This window comes from Hordeum vulgare, chromosome 2H (assembly GCF_904849725.1).
Source record: "Hordeum vulgare subsp. vulgare chromosome 2H, MorexV3_pseudomolecules_assembly, whole genome shotgun sequence".
In the NCBI taxonomy this organism is placed as follows: domain Eukaryota; kingdom Viridiplantae; phylum Streptophyta; class Magnoliopsida; order Poales; family Poaceae; genus Hordeum; species Hordeum vulgare.
The window spans coordinates 83,038,111-83,062,277 of record NC_058519.1 but is presented as its reverse complement, the minus strand read 5'-3'; positions in this window follow the sequence as shown (position 1 = coordinate 83,062,277).

Below are 24,167 nucleotides of genomic sequence, written 5' to 3'. Positions count from 1 at the left end.
AGAATTTATACAAGAAGATGGGCACCAGAGGTGGGCCAAGTGGTCCACTAGACATCAGGCCGCGCCAGGGGTGCCTGGCGCACCTTGGTGTCTAGTGGCCGCCTGGTGGCCCCTCGGGCACTTCTTCGTTCTAGTATTTTATATTTTATATTTATTATAATACTATCAAGGTAGACCTCGCAAATGCGAGGGCATCACATATATTGTATTGAATGTATCCGAGAAGTAAAATCATGATTTCACAGATACGACGAAAATATGGAGTTGTACGAAACGTAGTTTTATAGTCACTATGAATACAAAAATCCCTTTGTGTCAATGCCATCTTTACATATCAAAATGATTTAGAATTTGATTAGATCTCTTTTAAATTATGAATATAGATAAAAATTTTGGTCACTTGATTGATATCATTTTTCTAAAACTATGATGTTTTGGGGAAGGTTGTTTAGAAAGACAAAATGCGGGGGAAAATATGCTAAAGGGCAGGAGAATCTATTTTTTTTACAGAGATATATGAGGAGTTAAAAATTCAAATAGTTATTCATTGGCAACAAACTATAATCAAAATTGTTTTGTTACCATAGATAAAAAGGTATGCTGCTGTTGTAGTTTTGGTTTCCACATTGGATCCCAAACTTCTCACGTACAATGTTGTAATGGACTCTCTCTCTAGTTCCTAAATCTAGCACATGTGGTTGTTCTTCTGATGTGATCTGCCGTTGTCTTTGATATTAATTCAATGACTTGTAGTGTTTCTTTTTGTCATGTAAGTCGTACTGCCAAATGCCAATGAGGTGGCTCATGTGTTCGCAAGATCGGGTGAGTTATGTGATTACTCTGTCTCCAAAAATTGTATGCATGGGTGCATCCAGAACATTGTAAACTCTGAATTTGTTTCTGAACAAATGAGCCAGGCTTTTCCTAAAAAATGTTTGTTGATGCGACGATACCATGGTTTCCACATCGATCCATCTTCCCAATAAATTCATATCTGTTGGTTGTAATTTTTAGACATTAAATTAACGGCCAGATATTTCTGATTAACGTGGGATTTTCTAGATAATTCCTCATTTTACTTTTAGTAGATAATAGAAGATAGATAGATAGAAAAATCTCTGTAAACTTTCAGCCCAATTGAAGATGTGCAGAATAGGTATATCTAACGTAGCCTTTTCAGGTCCAGAATTCCATCTGCCGGTATTCTCCCACTTGATGTAAACCTTTCATATTGTGACAGAAAAGGCATTAGAATTACTCCACCAACTGGAAAATGCATAAAACACTACAAATAATAGTAAAAACATGATGCAAATTGGACGTATCAGTATTCCTGCCAATAAACACACGTGTGTTTAAAGATTCCATTTTTTTTCTAACCAGTACACACGGGGGGGGGGGGGAGGGAGGGGAATCCGTGAACATCCAAAAAATATTTGTCAAGGATGCTCGCACACCGTACTTAGAAGCGACAGGGATATACAACACATCTACGAAAATAGGCTTCCATGCTGCTTTAGAGTTAAAATACCAACAAAGGCCATACATGTAGTCCAAGTACGAGAAGAACAAACAAAGGTCTGATGGGGAAACAACACAAAACTTGTTTAGAAGCAAAAGAAAATGTGATACTACATACATCAGAGTTGTAGTATTAACAAACAGGGGTGCAAGGAGCTGTCGAGCGACCACCATGAGACAATCCATGATGTCGCCAAAATGGTCACTGTCACATTGCCTTCATAGCGGGTGCCACTTTGAAAGCACAAATTCCTCCTAGGTAGTTTTGGTAATTAATAATAACATATAGTTCACTGAATTAATGAGCATATCAAATATATTTCTGGAAAAGTTCAATGAATGGATTGTCTAGGATTGTGAGGAGGATTCCCTAGATGCAATGAACATAAATTTTCCAAAGCTTCAAGCTTTGCATTTTAATTTATGAGAAATCACATTTGAGTCCATAAGAAATCCAATACTATGAAACAGGGATAAGGTATCTATGATGATCTGGTTGCTCAAAGTACTTAGGGATTAGCCACCAAAAACCTCAAAAAATTTCCCACAAAACATTCTATCCAAAATACATATGATCAAATTCGATGCCACCAATATTTCCATTTAGGCCCCATCGAGTTTTCCAAAGACATAACCGAAGCCAAACCCTAGCAGATTGGTAAAACTGAGATTCGCTTCGATATAGCCAAAAAGAAGTGACCACCTTATTGTTACCCATTTGCTAAAAACAAAATTTCTGAGTTTTCCATATCGGTGCCACCAAGTTAGTGGAACTGCCTAGGCCAACCGAATTAGTCTCACTCAGAACCCAAAATTTAGATCTTTTTGCACTAGTCGGTGCTCGGTGCAATCGAGTTTTTACTCTGGTTTCATCGAGTTGGACAATAATATTGTAACAGTTGGATTGTTGTAGATGGATATATATAACCCTCCACCTCCCTCTCATTCGCAAAGAGAGCACTCGGAACAATCAAAAACTTCCACCATTCATTTTCTGAGAGAGAACCACATATTCATGTGTTGAGATCAATATCCACCACTCAAACCATATGAATCTTGATTTATAGCCTCTCCAAGTTGCTTTCCACCCAATCAATCTCTTGTACCAAGCCAAATTCTATGAGGGGTGACTGAGTGTTGATGATACTATATTTTGAAGCACTAGAGCAAGGAGTTTATCATCCATACCACATCTATTACCTTTAGGAGAGTGGTGTCTCCTAGATTGGCTAGGTGTCGCTTGGGAGCCTCCAAGTAGGGTGGAGTTGAACCAAGAAGTTTGTAAGGGCAAGGAGATCGCATACTTCGTGAAGATCTACCTCGAGTGAGGCTAGTCCTTCACGGACGTAAGCCATGGTGGAATAGACAAGGTTCCTTCTTCGTGGACCCCTTGTGAGTGGAGCCCTCTATGGACTCGCGCAGACGTTACCCTCCGTGGGTTGAAGTCTCCATCAACGTGGACGTGTGATAACACCACCTATCGTCATGACGCCAACAATTTATGTGTCTTCATTGTGTTTGATCTTCCTATCCCTATCCTCTGCTTACATTTGCATGTCTTTACGTTTTGCTGCTATACTTGTAGACTTGCATGTGTAGGGTGTGCTAGACTAGGTAAAATCGCTAAAACTTCCCAACCGATGAAATTGGGAAAAGGTTAAGTTCTTATTTGGTCAATTAGTGTAATCACCCCCTCTAGATATACTTTGGATCCTACAAGTGGTATCAGAGCATTGGTCTATATTGCATTGATTTCACAACCTAGGAGACTATGGCGTCTAGTGTGGGAAATTACCATCGTAGAGGCCCATATTTTGATGATACATGTTTTGCTAATTGGAAGCATAAAATGAAAATGCATATTCTTGGTCACAACCCTGCCGTTTGGGTTGTTGTTCATTTTTTCTTGCAAGGTGAGTTCTTTGGTGATGGAAATTAACCAGATCTTGGTGCAACAATGGAAGAATAAAATATATTGCAATACAATGCTCATGCATGCGACATCCTATTATTCATTTGCGGAAAGGACCATGATGTCACCTGGAGGGGGTGAATAAGCATTTTAAATTCTTTTACGGATTTGGCTATATGCTAATTTGGAAATAAATTAAGTGGATATGTTTCAAGCAGAAATTCTAAATATAGTAGGCTCAACTATGTGCACCAACAACTTATTATAATAAGATGAGCACATCAAGGATACTAACAAGCACAAGTAAGCTACACAAACTTACATGAGCAATAACACAAGATATGGAAGTGTATGACACAATGTGACGCCCTCAATTTGACCGTACACTAATCATACACGCAAATGTGTACAACCAAGATCAAGGACTCACGGGAAGATATCACAACACAACTTTAGACACAAAATAAAAGCATACAAGCTTCATATTACAAGACACGGGACTCGAGGGCTAGAATACAGAAGCTCGAGAAACACAAGAGTCAGTGGAAGCAACAAATATCTGAGTACAAACATAATGTTGGGTAATGTAGTAATAATTCAAAAAAAATCCTACGTGTCACCAAGATCAATCTAGGAGATCCTAGCAACAAGAAAGAGGGATTGCATCTTCATACCCTTGAAGATCGCTAAGCGGAAGCATTGCAAAGAACGTGGTTGATGGAGTCGTACTCGCGATGATTCAAATCGCGGAAGATCCGATCAAGCACCGAACAAACGGCGCCTGCGCATTCAACACACGTACAACCTGGGGACATCTCCTCCTTCTTCCAGCAAGGGGGGGGAGAAGTTGAGGGAGAGCTCTGGCAGCATGACAACATGGTAGCGGTGGAGCTCGTGGTTCTCCGGCAGAGCTTTGCTAAGCACTACGGAGGAGGAGGAGGTGTAGGAGGGGGGAAGGGCTACGCCGGGGGCAATGGTTTCAGGGTGCGGCAACCCTCCCACCCCCCTCGATTTATAGGTGGAGGGGAGAGGTGGACGACCCCCTTAGATCCCTCTAGAAGGGGGGCGGCGGCCAAGGGGGAGGCACCCCCACCCCCTAGGGTTTCAACCCTAGCCGACTTGGGCCCTAGTGGGGGCGCACCAGCCCACTAAGGAGGCTGGTTCCCACCCATATTCAGCCCACGTGGTCCTCCCAGGCAGGTAGCCCCTCTCGGTGGACCCCTAGAACCCTTTCGGTGGTCCCGTACAATACCGATAAACCCCGAAACCTTTCGGGTGACTGAAACTGGACTTCCCATATATAAATCTTCACCTCCGGACTATTCCAAAACTCCTCGTGACATCAGAGATCTCATCCGGGACTCCGAACAATGTAGACCCTACGAGTTCGGGAACTATGCAGACATGACCGAGACACCTCTCCGGCCAATAACGAATAGCGAGATCCGGATACCCATATTGTCTCCCACATGTTCCACGATGATCTCATCGGATGAACCACGATGTCGACGATTCAATTAATCTCGTATACAATTCCCTTTGTCCATTGGTATGTTACTTGCCCGAGATTCGATCGTCGGCATCCCTATACCTTGTTCAATATCGTTACCGACTAGTATCTTTACTCGTTCCATAACACATGATCCCATTACTAACTCCTTAGTCACATTGAACTCATTATGATGATGTATTACCGAGTGGGCCTAGAGATACCTCTCCATCACATGGAGTGACAAATCCGAGTCTCGATGTGTACCAACCCAACAGATACTTTCGGATATACCTGTACTTCACATTCATAGTCACCCAGTTACGTTGTGACATTTGATAGACACAAAGCATTCCTACGGTATCCGTGAGTTGCACAATCTCATGGTCTAAGGAAATGATACTTGACATTAGAAAAGCTCTAGCAGACGAACTAGACGATCTTGTGCTAAGATTAGGATTGGGTCTTGTCCATCACATCGTTCTCCTAATGATGTGATCCCGTTATCAACGACATCCAATGTACATGGTCAGTAAACCATGACCAACTATTGATCAACAAGCTAGTGAACTAGAGGGTCACTAGGGACATGGTGTGGTCTATGTATTCACACATGTATTACAGTTTTCGTCTAATACAATTATATTACGAACAATAGAAAATTATCATGAACAAGGAAATATAATAATAACCATATTTATATTGCCTCTAGGGCATATTTCCAACACATAAAACAAGGTTAATACCTTAGAGAAGGCTAGCACAAAAGATACATCGATCGAACGAGGCGAGGCCTCCTGCTTGGGAACCTTGTAAGCTACTACTAGTCTTCAGCGGCCTCCATGTAGTAGTAGGCATTATCGGGATAGTAGGCATCGTCGGTGGGATACACCATCTCCTAGACTCCATCATCTGGTCGCAGCAATCGTATCAAGGGGAAAAGGGAAGCAAAGCAACGGTGAGTACTCATCCAAAGTACTCGCAAGAGTGACAACAAAACTATACTAAGTATGCATCAGTATCAAAGGAAAGGGGTTGTATGTGGACTGACAGAATAGAGAGAGGGGACTAGTCCTATCGAAGACTAACATCTTCATTGTCTTGCAGCAATAGACGAGAGTAGAGGAAGTAACACAATTAAATAGTCATATTGTTGCAGCAATATTAACTAAGGTCACGCCCAGAGATTCTTCCTTGACTCCCTGGGAGAAAGAAATCTCGAAGAAAACATTCTAGTTAAGTAACACTTGAAGTTGTATAAGATCAGGATACCATTCCAAGTCGTCTTGTAACCCTGGACACGACTATTCAAATAGTTAATTTTCATCCCTACAGGGGTGCACCATAGTACCCAACACGCTCGATCACACTCTGGCCGACACACTTTTTTGGGTCATTCCCGGCCTTGGAAAATCGATAAGTCGCAGCCCTACCTAGGCTCAACAGAGAGGCCAGCCCACCAGTCTAAATCCTAAGTGCGCAGGTGTCATGGACTCATCACCCTTTGCACTCCTGCACAATGCATGGGCAGCCGAGGTCAGTCCTGGCACCTCTTATACAAGACGATGCTTACGTGGGCCACTTGGGCAGGTGCTGCTCCATTGCTGACGCTTGAAGAGCTTCGGCTGATGCCACGATGTCGAGTACCCATAACTTCTCCCACGTGAAGGTTAGTCCAAAAAGGTCCCCCGACCAACTCAGATCAAATACCCAAATCCCATTAGCATTTTAATTAACACTGCAGCGACGATCAGCAATCCATAATATCTGGTCCCGTCCCACCGTCTCGAGGATGTGTGGCAAGGGCCAAGAATGCCCAGCCACGCCTCATCAAATCCACGCGGGAATCCACCCGCAACACACCACATGTACCCAGTAGGAAGTTCAAGTAAGCTCGGCTGTAACATCAGAGGGATCCGAGATATCACCCTTGATGGATATCGACTGAAGTAATCATAAAGTTTGCCAGGGAGGAATCACCCTCAATGGACCTTGCTTGATGGGTTGTACGACATGGTCATTATCGGAGGTGGTGAAGCAGGAATCACCCTCCTGGAACCACCGCCGGTCAACTACACTATAGCGCAAACATCACAGTATGTAACGAGGTGTCACCCTCAGTACTCGATAGTACCTCTGTAGCATCGTACAACTAAGGGGGTGTGAGTGATGTGATGGGTCTTAGCTCGTCGATCACTAGATCGAGACTTGGTGATAAAGTGGGGCAACTGGACTAAGGGGTCAATGGGGATCACTACTACTCCTATACTAAACATTTAAAGTGTGGTAGAGTAAAATAGCAGTTCATAAAAAATAGGCTATGCATCAGAATAGGATCTATCTACAACAATAGCAAAATCTAATGCAAACACGAGGGGGAAAGAATAGACGATACAGGAATGATCAAGGGGGTTTGCTTGCCTGGTTGCTCTGCAGATAGATACGGATCCTCTACCAGGAAGTAGTCAATCACAAGATCATCATGGGTCTTGGGGTCTACCGGAGAGGAGAAGGGGAAGAAACAATAAATATAAAACACACAAATGCATCACGATGTATGACATGGCATTATGTAGTGCTAGACATGAGCTAACGCAGTACTACACATTACCGACGGAGAGGGGAAATATCTAACGACATTTCCCGGGTCTCTCGCTACTATCGAACAGGCGAATACGATGGAAAAGATCCATGTTCGCTATGCTAGGGAGGCGTGAAAGACGAATGGACAGCGTATCCGGTTTAGTCTCGTTTTTCTGATCAACTTTCATGTAGAAATTCTTTTCATGAGGATTATAGATTATTTTATATTAATTTTTGAAGGTTTATTAATTATTTAGGAATTAAAAATATTTAATTAAATCCATTAATGACATCAGCATGATGTCATGCTGACGTAAGTAATCAATAGTGGGGTTGACTAGTCAATTTGACCAGTGGCCCCCACGTGTCATCGTCACATTTTAATTTCAATTTTAACTAATTAATAAATAGATTTAATTAGGTGGATGAGACCCACATGTCATACACGCTTTAATAAAATTAACATAACTACTTTAATTAGATTAGGTTTAGGTAATCTAATGAATTGTCCAATTTAATTACGTCAATTAAATACTTTAATTAATTAGATAGATTAATTAGTGGTTGAATTAAGTCAACTAACTAATCATAATTACACTAATGAACAAAATAATTAATTTACATAACTAATTATTTCAATTATCATTTTTATTTTTAATATATATATTAATTAAAAAGTTGTTAGTGGGTGGGCCCCCTCTGCCATCCGATGTGGGGGGACACTAATGAACTCGGCCATGAGGGGGAAGGTGGGGCTGGCCGTGGCCAGGCAGAGCAGATAAGCACGCAAAGTAGTGGCAGGAGCTAGCAGTAGGAGAAGCGGCACCTAGCAGCGGAAATAGCAAGGCAACAACGAAGGCACAGCAGGAGCACCAACATGTAGGCGAGACGAGCGCGTCGTGCATGGCCAAGGGTGGACGCGGGCGGCCAGGGCATGCTACTACTTCTTGAGCTTGCGTTGGTTTTCCCTTGAAGAGGAAAGGGTGATGTAGCAAAGTAGATAGGTATTTCCCTCAGTTTTTTGAGAACCAAGGTATCAATCCAGTAGGAGGAACAAGCAAGGCCCCAATCTTAGCACCTACACAAACAATCAAACACTTGCACCCAATGCAACAAAGCGGTTGTCAATCCCTTCATGGTTATTTGCAAGGATGAGATCTGATAGAGATAGATATACAAGATTAATAGAGCTAAAAGTAAAACAAAAGTAAATAAATGGAAGCAATATATTTTTGGTTTATACATCTGAAAATATAATATGGTAAATAGACCTGGGGGCCATAGGTTTCACTAGAGGCTTCTCTCATGAAGAAAACTAATATGGTGGGTGAAAAAATTGCTTTCGAGTAATTGATAGAAAGGCGAATAATATGAAGATATCTAAGGCAATGATTATGCATATAGGCATCACGTCCGTGTCAAGTAGACGAAAACAATTACTGAGCAACGCATTAAGGAAGAGGACATGATGTAGAGGGATAAACTCAAGCAATATGATGAAAACCCCATCTTTTTAATCTTGATGGCAACAATACAATACGTGCCTCGATACCCCTACTTTGTCACTTGGTGAAGAAACCGCAAGATTGAACCCAAAACTAAGCACTTCTCCCATTGCAAGAATTACTTATCTAGTTGGCCAAACCAAACCAATAACTCGAAGAGACTTGCAAAAATATGAAATCATGCATATAAGAATTCAGAAGAGATTCAAATAATATTCATAGATAATCTGAACATAAACGCACAGTTCATAGGGTATCGACAAACACACCACAAAAGAGTATTACATCGGATAGATATTCATGAAGATCATGAAGAAAATGGTATTGAAGTACAAAGAGAGAGAAAAAAGGCATCTAGATACTAGCTATGGACCCGTAGGTTTGTGATAAAATAAGCACGCATCATCGGAGAGGCAATGGAGTTGATGTAGATGCTCTCCGTGATCGAATCCCCCTCCGGCAGATTACCGGAAAAGGCTCCCATATTGGATCTCACGGAAACGGAGGCTTCCAGGGGCGGAAACGTATTTTTTGGCGTCCCTCTAGTATTGGGGGAATATTTGGAAATTTGTAGGACGAAGATTAGGGTTAGGAGACTTGCAGGGGGCCCACAAGCCAGGGCCCGCCTCCTAGGGCGCGCCATGCAGGCTTGTGGCCTCCTGGCAGGTGTCCTAGCCCCTCTCCAAGTCTGGCGGGTTTCTTCTAGTATAAGAAAAATAATTTCGGGGATTTTATTCCGTTTGGACTCCGTTTAATATTCCTTATTTGCAATACCCAAAAAACAAGGAAAAAACATAAACTGGCACTAGGCCCTAGATTAATAGGTTAGTCCCCAAAATAATATAAAATAGCATATTAATGCATATAAAACATCCAAAACATATAATATAATAGCATGGAACAATGAAAAATTATAGATATGTTGGAAACGCATCACACGCCGGTGGGGCGGCGGGGCCGCGGTGAGCACGATGAGCGGGGCGGGCGAGCGCAGGGTGAGGGGTGCAGCGGCGGCGACGACGCGATGCGGGGTCGGGGCGGCCAACAGGGTTGTGGGTGGTTGCGGGCAGGGGGGAATGACGGAGCACATGCGGCGGGTGTGTAGCACGGGGAGGGCGTGGTTGCCAGGGGTGGTACCGGCGGCTAGAGGGGCCAATTGGGGAGGGGCTGTCGACGATGGGCGGCCGAGCGGCTCGTCAGAGCGTGGCCGTGGGAGGGAGGTGGTGGCCAAAGTTGGGGGAGGAGGAGAGGAGCGGAGGGTGGAGCCCCGGGGCTCACCGATGTAGTAGAGGTGGTAGAGGCGCAAGGAGGTCCGACGAGGGAGAGGCGCGAGGAGGGCCGACAGGGAAGGGCGCCGACGAGGTGACGACGTCGGGAGAGGGAGCCCGATCTCGATCCAATCGGGGAGGGGAGAGAGGAGAGATGGGGGCGAGTGGGGCGAGTGGGTGTCGTGTCAGTGGAGTGGGGGGTATAGCACCCGTGGTGGATCGACCGGATGGCCAGCTTGGCCAAGGTCTAGTGAGGGAGGGTCCTTTTCTAAAAAAATCCTTCTTTTTTATAAAACTTTTCTTCTTTATTTAATTTGTTTTGTATTTATTTTAATTAGTAAACAATTTTGTTGCACAAGAAAGCTCATGCCTAAATACTAGGCAATATTGTGGTGTAGTACAAAATGCTTCAAGCCATTTGGAAATGTATAAACATTTTTTAATTTGGAAAGGCTCAATTAAATGTTGTTGGTACTAGTCTAAAATAGATAGGGAATTTGTGGTGCTCCAAATTATGTTGGTCGTTATATGACAATTAGTTATAGAATATTGGCAACACAACCAAGATTTTTATTATCCAGTAGAAGAAATAATAATTTGGCTTTATTTTAAAATTTTAAATTGGCTTTGATTTTCATCAAGTGGCAATTTGGGTAGTTAATCTTGATGACATGGTACCATTTGCGTGTGATTACTGCATGTTAACTATTGGGCCGTCACACACAAGTTAGCAATTCACACTAAACGCAAGATATATCAACAGTAGCAAGTATGAATTGAGAGATATAAAGTGTAGGTATGTTTACAAGGAAATAGCCAACACAATATAATAAGGACAACAATATATAATGAATGTAGGCTCAAGTAGGCAAAGTAAACCACATGTAAGGAGTTAGTGTTAGAGGTAACCCTATCCACGGAGACGATGATGTATCCCGGTCTTCACTTCCTTGGAGGGAAGCTGGTCACCGTTAGAGAGGTAGATGTTACCACGAAGGCACACCAACGCCACAAAGGCTCAGCCTATTTTCCTTGAGACAACACCATGAATGTGTCAGTCAACCACTAGTGATAGACCTTGGGGTGGTCTCCAACTCCTCACATGCTTTTCGGTGGGGGGGGGGGGGGGTTGGGGCGTAAATCATAATAGTTTGATTCCTCTCCAAAGAAATCCTACTACCTAGGAGTCTCCAACCTCCAAGAGTAACAAGATCAAGGGGAACACTTAAAACTTGCACAAATCACGAGTTCCTTTGGTTGAGAGGAGGGGAGAGAGACGATCTATCTCCTGATTGGAGAAACACTCGAAATCCTCACAAATGCACTAGGGATCTAGGATTTGGTGTAAGAACAAGAGAGTGAGAGAAATAGTGTTCTTGGGGATCTTTTCAATGCGTTGGACAACCCTCGCCCGAAGTGGTAGAATGGTACATATAGTAGTAGTGGATATGGCCGCTCGAGAACACTTAAGTTGCGCAATTTCTGGACGTCCGAAGGATGTCCAGACCAAAAACAAGGACCGGACGTATGACAGATCGTCGGTCGTCCATACACTTGAGAGAGGAGCTTGTAAGTGCAGTAGCAGAGGAAACAGGGGAAACCCGGATCGAACATCCGAAGAATGTCGTACGTTTGGTGCCACGGTCATCCAGAGAGGACCGGACATCCGTCAATTTGGTGTTGATGTGGTGGCACCACAACCCCGGTCACGAACGGACGTCCGGAGGTCGGTCGTCGGACAGACCAGAAATCAAAAGATTTGGCACTGGTGTTGGGGCACTGGATATCTGGTATGTTGCGACACGTCGGTCGTCCAGAGGCCACCGCACGTCCGGACAAGGCAGAGACCAAACATCACAACCAAAGGAAAACATATACCCTCTTAATAATGTCGGTCGTCCTCACGTCCGCCGCACGTGAGGAAATCTTCGTGGGTCTTTGAGCAAGTCTTTTGCGAGAACCGATGATCCCCTCTTAACAGTATGGGATACCTATAACTCAAGAATCATAAAGGAGCTACACTACATAACTATCGTGAACCCATTCTTGAGTGTACATGTTTCTTCGATGGTCATCACTCCACACCACTTATGTCAATGGAACTAATACCCTTGACTCGAGCCTTTCACTTGAGTGTGATGTTATTGTTTATTCTTGGCTCAAGTTGAAGGCAAAACATTGGTGAAGTCTTCAACTAGCTCTCCCATACACAATGTGGGAAGCCTTGATTTGTATTCATCTTCACTTGTCCAACATGTGAACATCCACAAGCTTCAAGTATGTAATCCTTCACTATGGTTATCTTGAACTTGTCCTTGTCAACCATGATCAAGAGCACTTGATGTCATCCTCTCATGGACACTTGGAATCTCTTTATTAATGCGAGCCCATGAGAATAACCTAACCCTCATAAACATAGATAACAAATAGTATGGGTTAGTACACAATGTGCAAATGACAATTACTTACCATACCACAAGATCCCATGAGGTACATCATTTGTGCTTGTGTGATGAACATCTTTGAGTTAAATCTTTGATCATCATCTTTGTCAACATTTATCTCCGATCCATGATTAATCTTGATGTCTTGAAGTCCCTATTGATTTCTTCATGATGCTTCATTTTTTCAAGATATGATTACTAATATCTCAATTCACCATGACCATACCAAGTTTCTCCATGAATCTCATATTGTCTATAACTTGCTCATCTTCAAGATCCAACATAGTATCTTGAGAGGAACAATGAATTCTTCACCTGAATTCTTGCTTGAAGACATAATCATCCATGACTCAACATATGATCTAATCATGATCTTATTTTCAAGCCAAATGCAGAATTCTTCTCTTTAACTATTCTCTCAAGATCTTGATTGTATCGTGTTCTATTCAATCGTCGAGCTCAATCTTGACACATGCACAACAATATGTATATGACATTCATTTTGAATTCATTCAATCTCCTTCTTGCATCACCATGGAACAAAGATGCAATATTATTCATACATTGCAAACGGAACTTTCCTTCAAATGTATAACTTAATGCAAACATTAGTCCATTAGGATTGTCATCAATTACCAAAAACCACACATGAGGACTACATGCACTTTCAACTGGCTATGCCCCGAAGAGTTCAATAAGATAAGCCGTCTTGAGGATGCAAGGAAAATTTGGGATACTTTGGTTGATAAGCACGAAAGAACCGACTCCGTCAAGGAATCTAAGTTGGATGTGCTTCAAAGTCAACTTGACAATTTCAAGATGAAGGATGCTGAAGGAGTCCCGGAAATGTCCTCTAGGCCCTCTCTCATCACAAATGAGATTGTTGGCTTAGGAAGTGAAGAGATGACCGACAAATTCAGCATGAAGAAGATACTTAGAGCCTTGGATGGAAAGTACGACACCATGTGCACATTGATCCAAATGATGCCAAACTACAAAGATCTCAAGGCCACGGAAGTCATTGGTACGATTGTTGCTCATGAGATGTCACTAAAGGACTAAGAAGAGCTTCACAACAAGTCAAGCGGTTCTTACAAAGACACAAGCGATACTCCCTCAACTTAAAGTGAAACCTTGTTATGAATGAAGAAATAAGCCTCATGGTTAAGAAATTCAACAAGGTCTACAAGAATATAGGCAAAGAGAGAAACTTCAAATCAAGATACAAAGAGAAGCGTTCTTCTAGTCATGTCCAAAATTGCTAAAACTATGGAAGACTTGAACACTTTTCCAATGAGTGCACACCCCCTCCAAGTGAAGAGACGAGTCACCTAGAAGAAGAAGCTCAAGAGGCGAGTCACCTCGAAGAGAGAGAATGAGTAGAGAAGACCATTATGAACAAAGACCCTCCCGGAGAAGCAAGGACTCGAAGAATAAGGACAAGTATACCAAGAGCTACACAAGAAGAATACATCAAGATCATGTTGGTGAATGGTTTTCTCGCTCCGAATCCGACAACCAATCCGAGACAAGTTAGCACTCCAACTCCGACTATAGTCAAGATGAAGGTGTTGCTGGACTAGCACTCATTACCTCCATCTCCTATGATTTATTTGATTCACCAAATGAAGGGATTGGAAGTTGCTTCATGGTTAAATTCCCAAAGACATCACACCCCGAATACATTGACTTTAATAGTGATGAGGATGACTTACTAGGAGATGATGACCCGCTCTTTGATGAAACTATTGATGTTAGTCAAAATTAACTTGATAATAATCATGCTAGTCAAGATAAATCATGTGATGATTATAGGAAGGAGATTGAGTGCCTAACTACAGAACTAAACACTCTTAAGTTACCTCATGAATCTACTCAAGAAGATCGTAGAGCGCTTCTAAGAACTCATGAGAAGCTATGATTCAAGAAGCTAAATTTAGAGCAATAACATGAGTTTCTTTAAGCTGTCAATGATGATCTTTGAAAAATGAGTTCTTCTTATCTTGCCAAACGGTTAGTCTTATCTAACTTTGTGCCATAAGTTAAATCTAAGAAAACTAGTAACAAAGGAAAGAAAGGTTTTTCATCTAGTAGCAACAATAAAAATGCTAAATCTAAAGATGTTTCTTCTAGTAGTTCTATTGATCCCACTAATGAGACGCTTAGCCAAGTTACACTTGAGCAACAAACGATTTATTGAGAGAAATTATAGAGAAAGGTGTCTACAAGAGTCTTGCCGAAAGTAAGCAATTTGAGGAGATTATACGCAAGGAAGAATGGCACCGGAAGAACCAAGGTATTGATTTTGAATGAAAGTTCAATGCGAATGGAGTTGAATGGGAAGAAGATCAATACTCCAAGAATAACTTTGTTCCCCAAAGGGAGAAGTATGATCCTACTCTCTTTAAGGGAACACGATCTCAAGATGATCTTCCACTATAAGACCACAAGCTGAAAGGCAAGGACAAACTTCAAGAGGATATTAACTCATTTGAAGAAGAGCCTCAATCCATGGTCAAGTAGGTTCCCAAGTCCACTACTAGCTCTACTTAATCAAGTGTTACTTCAACTCCAAGGATCCCCATCAAGTTGATGTGGGTCCCCAAGAAGAACTAGACAGTTCTTGAGGGGTGACTCCGCCAACAAACTTCACTCATATTCATTACTTGGCAAGAAGTAGTGCAATCAACTTCAACCTAATGCAATAGTTCAAGGAGTCACAAAATCTCTCATTGGTAAGCAAGGGACAATGTTATTAAAGCATCAATGGACATTATCTCATGTAAAATTCACTCGATGTCCATAGATATCCTTGTATTTGTTCGTTGGGTGGGACTAAACCATGTAGGTGAAAAGAGTACAAAACAACAAGGATTGTTTCGAACTCTATATGATCTTCATCAATGAGAATCCACTACTACAACACCTACATGAAGTCTTCAACGATAAAACCCAAGGCTAGTTCATCCCTCTAACAGTGGATATCACATCAAGGGGGAGCTTTGCTCTAAGACTTGAACTAAAGCATCTCAAATGATGTGAACACATTAAAAGCTTTACATATAAGTGGCAACCCCACTTGTTCTTAAACGATGAGTATGACCTACGATCAAGTGTTCTCACTTGGCTCCTAAGTCAATATACTCATATCTAGATGACTCCGTCATCGCCGAAATGTTTGATATATATTAGAGTGGTTATGCATGTTTGACCTATTTTATTTCACATCTTATTGTGTGAGCATGTTGGTATGCATATTTTTATTCATTTGAGGACATCCAATTGTTGTTATATTTGGGATTTACTTTATCTAGCCAATTGGATGTACAAGAATGCCTAGGTATCCCTTTTAGCTATCTATTCTTTCTCGTCTGAAATTCTATTCATGCTTCATCATGAATAGAACACGATACGATCAAGATCTTTATTCCGGTTTCAAGACTAACATCAACTCAGAACTGGGCTCTTAATACTGCTTGCCACAATTGCGAATCAACCAACGAGTCACAACTGTCCCAACCGTTTTTTCTTTTGAGTGGCAAGTCCATCATTGACATTCAGGTGGGCCCTTGATCTTTTTTGACTCAGTTGCATGTCCAACCGTGACTCGCAACTAGGACCGACATTTTTTGGGTCCAATTGTAAGTCCACAATCAACTTACAACTGTGCCGACCCTTTTTACCCATTTGGAAGTCCACCGTTAACATGCATGTGGGCTCTTTTAACCCCCTTTTGCCCTAGTTTGAAGTTCATCCTTTGACTCACAATTGTTATTGACCTTTTTCCTACCCGAGTTGCAAGTCCACCAACTCACAACTAGGGTTGACTTTTTCTGCAGTGGCAAGTCAACTATCGATTTGAACATGCCCCAAATTTTTGTTGTCTAGGTTGCAAGTCTAGCGTCAATAGGAAACGAGGCCCTTAATACTTTTTTCCATTTTGCCATAGTAGAAAGCCTGATTCCTTTTTGTTTGAGTTGCACGTCCATCATCGACACGCAACTATGCCCTTACCCATTTTTTCTTTGTTCCACCATTGATTTGCAATAGGTCCTAACTTTTTTCCATCTGAGTTGCAAGTTGACCATTGACATGTAAATATGACTTCTATTTACCTTTTTTTCTTGTTGTTTGCTTCTAAGCAAAGGACACTGCCACACCTTATTTTAGAAGGGGTTTTGTCTTTCAAAAAGGTTGGTGTCATTTTTTGGGAGAGCTCGTTGTTAACGTCTATTGGCCTCAAAGACTAGCCTTCGCTAAGAGAGATCATCGACGGGCTTAGTGTTTTGAGGCCCATTAAGTTTCTAGCATGCGTCCTTCTTTCATTTTCTTGACTGATTTTAGGTGAGTATTCTAGTTTTTTTGTGTATTTACTATTTCATTCATGCACTGTTTGTTTGGGCGTTCATTTTTTGAGAACTAAAATGCTGGCATGACAAGAATTCTATAAGGTAAATGCTAGACGAAAAATCAGGCTGATACCATGTTGTTGTCATATTTCCACTAATTTATTGTTTAGCAAAATGAACAAAAAATGTATTTAACTACTCCTGAAAATATGGTGACTATGTTACGAAAAAAATGTTTCACCGTGTAACTATTTTATTTCATCATATATTAAAAAAATTAAAGAAAGTAACACCATGTTAGGAAAAAAATCCATCATATATTTAAAAAAATTAATGTAGCAAAACTAGAATTAAATAATAAAAATGAAAAGAAATAACTAAAATAGGTAAAAGTGAGAATAAAAATCGGAAAGAACAAAAAGAACCACAAGATAGAGAAGCAAAGAGAAATGGGCCGACCCAAAATATGCAGTTCAAGAACCAGGAAGCAATTAATGACGTAAAAACCCTCAAAAAAAATTAGTGACATAAAAGAGAAAATAGGTGATGTTGCAGGCCAAAAATGAAGAGAAAATCGCAAAGCCCACGCAAGTAGGAAAACTTGTAGACAACACAACCAGCTCGATTATTTGTATGATAAAAGCTTGACGGAGAACTCCTATTTGGTGACCCACACGGCCTGAAGACGCGGCACGCGCAACCCTTAATCCCTTATTCAACCGGCCCTTGCGTGCCCATTTGTGCCAAAATATGCGCCCCTGTTTTCTCATTTTATTTTCTTTTTTTCTATTTTATTTTCAATTTTTTCTCTTTTAAAATAATTCAGGACTTTAAAAATGTTCCAAAAGTTTGAAAATGCACATTTTGATTTTTCTTCTTCTTCAAGAAATCATATAAGTCTATTGAATTCAAAAAATAGTTCGGGAAATCATGAAATGTTTGGGTATTCCAAAAATAGTCGCATATTAAAAAAAATATTCCTGATTTTGAAATTAATGTTTGTGACTTTGAATAAATGTTGTTGAGTTCAAGATTATCATTTATTCTTGTAAAATATTCAAAAATTTCAAAAGCAACTGCGAATGTAAAAATTTATTGTTCCCAAACTGGAAAAAAAAATCAATGGTTCAAATTTTGGCTGATTCATGAGAAAAATAATCAAAATTTTAAAAAATGATCCTGCATTTCATAAAAATATATCATCAAAAGAAACAATTCCGTCAATTTTAAAATTGTTTCCAAATTTAGAAAATAATCTATAACTCACAAAAATGTTCACCAATTTCAAGAAAATGCACATAATTCCATAAATGTTTGGGAAATTGAAATGTTCAAGATTTATAATTTTTCACAAATTTGAGAAATATATGGAATTTCAGAAGAAAAAAAATCGTGCTTTCAATAAATGTCCACGAATTCGAAAGTTCATAAAATGAAAAAAGAAGAAAAAAATAAAAAGGAATGAAAACAGAAAAACAGAAAATAAGAATAATAACAAAGAAAGTAAGAGAAAGAACAAAAATAGTAAAAAAATCCGTTCAAGGTGAACCTTAGGCAATCTCGTTGGGAAGAAACCTGAAAATGAGTCGGTTTGTGTGGAGGACTAGACACCTCTGGGTGTATTTTTTTTTCTTGAATGCGTATGAATGTGTGCATCATATATATTAAAAAAAAGATAAGAAATACTCCCTCTACATTTAACGGTACAGGGTGATTTACATGTGGCACATTACCACTCCACCTAATTAAGGATGCTCTCGCTACTATCCCATGATATCAACCCGGCTAGATTCCATGGTATCAACCCGACTAGATTCCACGATATGAACCCGATCCGGCGGCGCTAGGTCGCTATTCAACAACCTACTTATTAGATATGAGTTGTCGGCTCGATGCGAGCTAACACAGTTGTTAATTGTAACAAATAAAAAACAAAAAAGCAGTTGTAAGGACACATATTAAAATTGAAAAAGAGTTGATGGCATCTTTAATGATAAACGACCTGAAGACCACCATCGCCTTCATACTGCATCGTTCAATGCCGTGCGCACGTCCTGTGGGTCTATCAATTAGGAATGTAAGCAGACATCCACATAAACCTGTATAACATAATATTAATTTAAACTAAGATAAGTCTGATGAAAAATTTATAAGCAACCTAATATATTTTAATTTAAAAGCGGGATAGATCGGATGCCGTTCTACATCCCTACTGTCAATGAGTGAAGTTAGACCAAGATGAGGCTCCGGTAGAAGTTGGAGATGTAGCCGGACTCGGAGAGTTGGTTCGCGATAGGGACAAGGAGCCTGCGTACCACGCTTGCCGTGGCGGCGTTGTCGACGTAAACGCGGCGATTCATTACCACGTCGCTTCGTACAGGGACCTCCATGCTAACCAGGTTAATGTGCTATTTAATTATCACTGATCTGAATCTATTAGAACTAAGATCTGGGGTGCTTACTTCTCCTCTCATCATATATATATATATATATATGTCCAACTTTTATAGGGTCCAACATTTTGATCCAATTAAGACTTAACAATGGGGAGTGCTACAAATCATCCCACTGATTTGTGAGAAGGTAAGCCGCCTCTAGGGCCGTTAGATGCGCACATTCATAACCGTTGATTTGGCCTCTCGCGGGATCCTAATTTGCTCTCCATCAGCACAAGCCCCCCTCCTACCTACCGTTGCAAGGCAACACCGGGACACCGTTGTTTAGTCTCTTCATTGTAGCCCAGGAAAGCTGCATCGCATCTCCTAGACCTCCGGTGAGTGTTCCACTAGAGCGTCAGCAACGCCGGCGATCGCTCCATTGCAGCGGTGGGAGGTGTTGGGGAACGTAGTAATTTCAAACAATATCCTACTCATGCAAGGATCTATATATGGAGAAACCAGCAACGAGCAAAGGGGTAGAGCATCTTCATACCTTTGAAGATCCCTAAGCGGAAGCGTTACTATGAGCGTGGTTGATGGAGTCGTACTCGCAGACATTCAGATCGTGGTGGATTCCGATCTAAGTGCCGAACAACAGCACATTCGCGTTCAACACACGTGCAGCCCGGTGACGCCTCCAATGCCTTGATTCAGCAACGACGGAGGAGAGGTTGAGGGAGAGCTCCGGCAGCACGACGGCGTGGTGACGGCGTTGGGGAACGTAGCATGGGAAACAAAAAAATTCCTACGTACACGCAATACCTATCCATGGTGATGATCATCTACGAGAGGGGAGAGTGAATCTACATACCCTTGTAGATCGCTAACCGGAAGCGTATATAACGCGGTTGATGTAGTGGAACATCTTCGCGATTCAAATCGCAGCCCGTCCCGCGATCCCATCACGATCCATCCCGATCCAGTGCCAAACGGACCGCACCTCCACGTTCAGCACACGTACAACTCGATGACGACCCCCGCCTTCTCGATCCAGCAAGAGAGACGGGGAAGTATATGAGTTCTCCGGCATCGTGACGGTGTGGCGGTGATGGTGGCGATCTATTCCTGCAGGCCTTCGCCTAAGCACCGCAGAAATCCGATCTAGAGGAAGAACTACAAACTAGAGGAGAGGGTAGCACGTGGCTGAAATTGTGTGTCTAAAAACCCTCAATACCTCTAGTATATATAGGAGGTAAGGAGGGGAGGAGGCATCCTCAAACCCTCAAGGTTTGGCCAAAATTGGAGGTGGAGGAGTCCTACTCCAATCCTACTAGGAGTAGGATTCCTCCTTTCCAGTTGGAAACCCTTTCCACCTTTTCCACCTTTGGGTTTTTGCCTCTCAAACCTTATGGGCCTAGTGGGAGCTTATGTCAGCCCACTAGGGGCTTGTTTTTATCCTCCCACAGCCCATAAGGCCCCTCGGGGCGTGACAACCCTCCCGGTGGTCCCCGGTACCCTCCAAGCACTCCCGGTACACTACCGATGAGCCCGAAACTTTTCCGGTGACCAAAACAGGACTTCCTATATATCAATTTTTACCTTCGGACCATTCCGGAGCTCCTCGTGCCGTCCGGGATCTCATCGGGGACTCCGAACAACTTTATGTTACCAATACCTATAACTCAACTATACTGAAACGTCACTGAACCTTAACTGTGCAGACCCTGCGGGTTCGAGACCTATGCAGACATGACCTCAGACATTCTCCGGTCAATAATCACTAGCAGGACCTGGATGTCCATATTGGCTCCTACATATTCTATGAAGATCTCTATCAGTTGAACCTCTATGTCAAGGATTCAGCTAATCCCGTATTTTGTTCCCTTTGTCCTTCGGTATGTTACTTGCCCGAGATTCGATCGTTGGTATCTCTATACCTAGTTCAATCTCGTTACCAGGAAGTCTCTTTACTCGTTCTGTACTACAAGATCCCGTAACTAACTCCTTAGTCACATTTCTTGCAAGGCTTGTTGTGATGTTGTATTACCGAGTGGGCCCAGAGATACCTCTCCGTCACACGGAGTGGAAAATGCGAGTCTTGATCCATGCCAATCCAACAGACACCTTTGGAGATACCTGTGGACCACCTTTATATTCACCCAGTAACGTTGCGACGTTTATACACACAAGGTATTCCTCCGGTGTCCGGGAGTTGCATGATCTCATGGTCATAGGAACAGATACATTGACATGCAAAAAAACAGTAGCAATTAATAAACTAACACGGTCATATGCTACGTTTATAGTTTGGGTCTTGTCCATCACATCATTCTCCTAATGATGTGATCCCGTTATCAAGTGACAACACTTGCCTATGGCCAGGAAACCTTGACCATCTTTGATCAACGAGCTAGTCAACTAGAGGCTCATTAGGGACAGTGTGTTGTCTATGTATCCACACATGTATTTGAGTTTCCAATCAATTCAATTCTAGCATGGATAATAAACGATTATCATGAACAAGGAAATATAATAATACCAAATTATTATTGCCTCTAGGGCATATTTCCAACGTCTCCCACTTACACTAGAGTCAGTAATCTAGTTCACATCACTCTGTGATTGTAATGAATCTAACACCCATACAGTTCCGGGGTTTGATCATGTCTTGCATGTGAGAGAGGTTATAGTCAACGGGTCTGAACCTTTCAGGTCCGAGTGTGCTTTACAAATCTCTATGTCATCCTGTAGGTGCTGCTACCAATGTTCCATTTTGGAACTATTCCAAACGACTGCTCCACAATATGAATCCGGTTTACTACTAAGAGTTTTCCGGATTTGTGTCAAAGCTTGCATCGGCGTAACCCTTTACGATGAACTCTTTTAACATCTCCATAATCGATTTTTTCCTTAGTCCACTAGTTACTAAGGATAACTTTTGACCGCTGTCCAGTAATCCATTCGACAATCACTTTCGTACCCCTTGACAAATTCATGGCAAGGCACCCATCAGGTGCGGTACACACCATAGCATACTATAGAGCCTATGGTTAATGCATAGGGGACGACCTTCGTCCTTTCTCTTTCTTCTGCCGTGGTCGGGCTTTGAGTCTTACTCAAATTCACACCTTGCAAACAGCCAAGAACTCCTTATTTGCTGATCTATTTTGAACTCCTTCGAAAACTTGTCAAGGCATGCATTTCTTTGAAAGTTTTATCAAGCGTGTGGATGTATCTCTATAGATCTTGATGCTCAATGTTCAAGTAGCTCAATCCAGGTTTTCCTCTGAAAACACATTTTCAAACAACCCTATATGCATTCCAGGAATTCTACATCATTTCCGATCAACAATATTTCAACCACATATACTCATCGGAAATTCTATAGTGCTCCCACTCACTTCCTTGGAAATACAAGTTTCTAACAAACTTTGTATAAACCCAAAAGCTTTGATCATCACATAAAAGCGCATATCCAACTCCGAGATGCTTACTCTAGTCCTTAGAAGGATCGCTAGAGCTTGCATACTTTTTAGCATCCTTAGGATAGACAAAACCTTCTGGTTGTATCACATACAACCTTTCCTCAAGGAAACCGTCGAGGAAACAATGTTTTGACATCCATATGCAAGATGCAGCAACTACTGACATAATTCCAACAGACTTTTAGCATCGCTACGAGTGAGAAAGTCTCATCACAGTCAACTCCTTGAACTTGTTGGAAACCTCTTTGCAACAAGTCGAGCTTTCTTAAATGGTGACTTTCACCATCATTGTCTGTCTTCTTTTAAAGACACATTTGTACTTAATAGTCTTACGACCATCAAGTAGTTCTTCCAAAGTCCACACTTTGTTTTCATACATGGATCCTCTCTCGGATTTCATGGCCTCCAGCCATTTGTCGGAATTCGGGCCCACCATCGCTTCTCCATAGCTTGTAGGTTCATTGTTTTCTAGCAACATGACCTCCGAACAGTATTACCGCACCATTCTGTAGTAGTGTGTATCCTTTTTAACCTACGAGATTTGGTAGTAACTTGATCCGAAGCTTCATGATCACCATCATTGGCTTCCACTTCAACTGGTGTAGGCGCCAGAGGAACAGCTTCCTGCGCCCTTCTACTATGTGGTTGAAGTGTTGGTTTAATAACCTCATCAAGTTCCTCCATCCTCCCACTCAATTCTTTCGAGATAACCTCTTTCTCGAGAAAGGACCCGTTTTAGGAAACAAACACTTTGCTTCTAGATCTAAGATAGGAGGTATACCCAACTATTTTGGGTATCTTATGAAGATGCATTTATCCGCTTTGGGTTCGATCTTATCAGGCCGAAGCCTTTGAACATAAGCATCGTAGCCCCAAACTTTTAAGAAACGACAGCTTAGGTTTCTCCAAACCATAGTTCATACGGTGTCATCTCAACGGAACTATGTGGTGTCCTATTAAAGTGAATGTTGTTATCTCCAATGCATAACCCCAAAACGATGGTGGTAATTCAATAAGAGACATCATAATATGCACCATATATAATAGGGTGCGGCTACGACGTTCGGACACACCATCACACTATGGTGTTCCAGGTGGCATTAGGTGTGAAACAATTTTCACATTGTCTTAAATGTATACCAAACTTGCAACTCAGATATTTACTTCCACGATCAAATCGTAGACATATTATCCTCTTGTCACGACGATCTTCAACTTCACTCTAAAATTGCT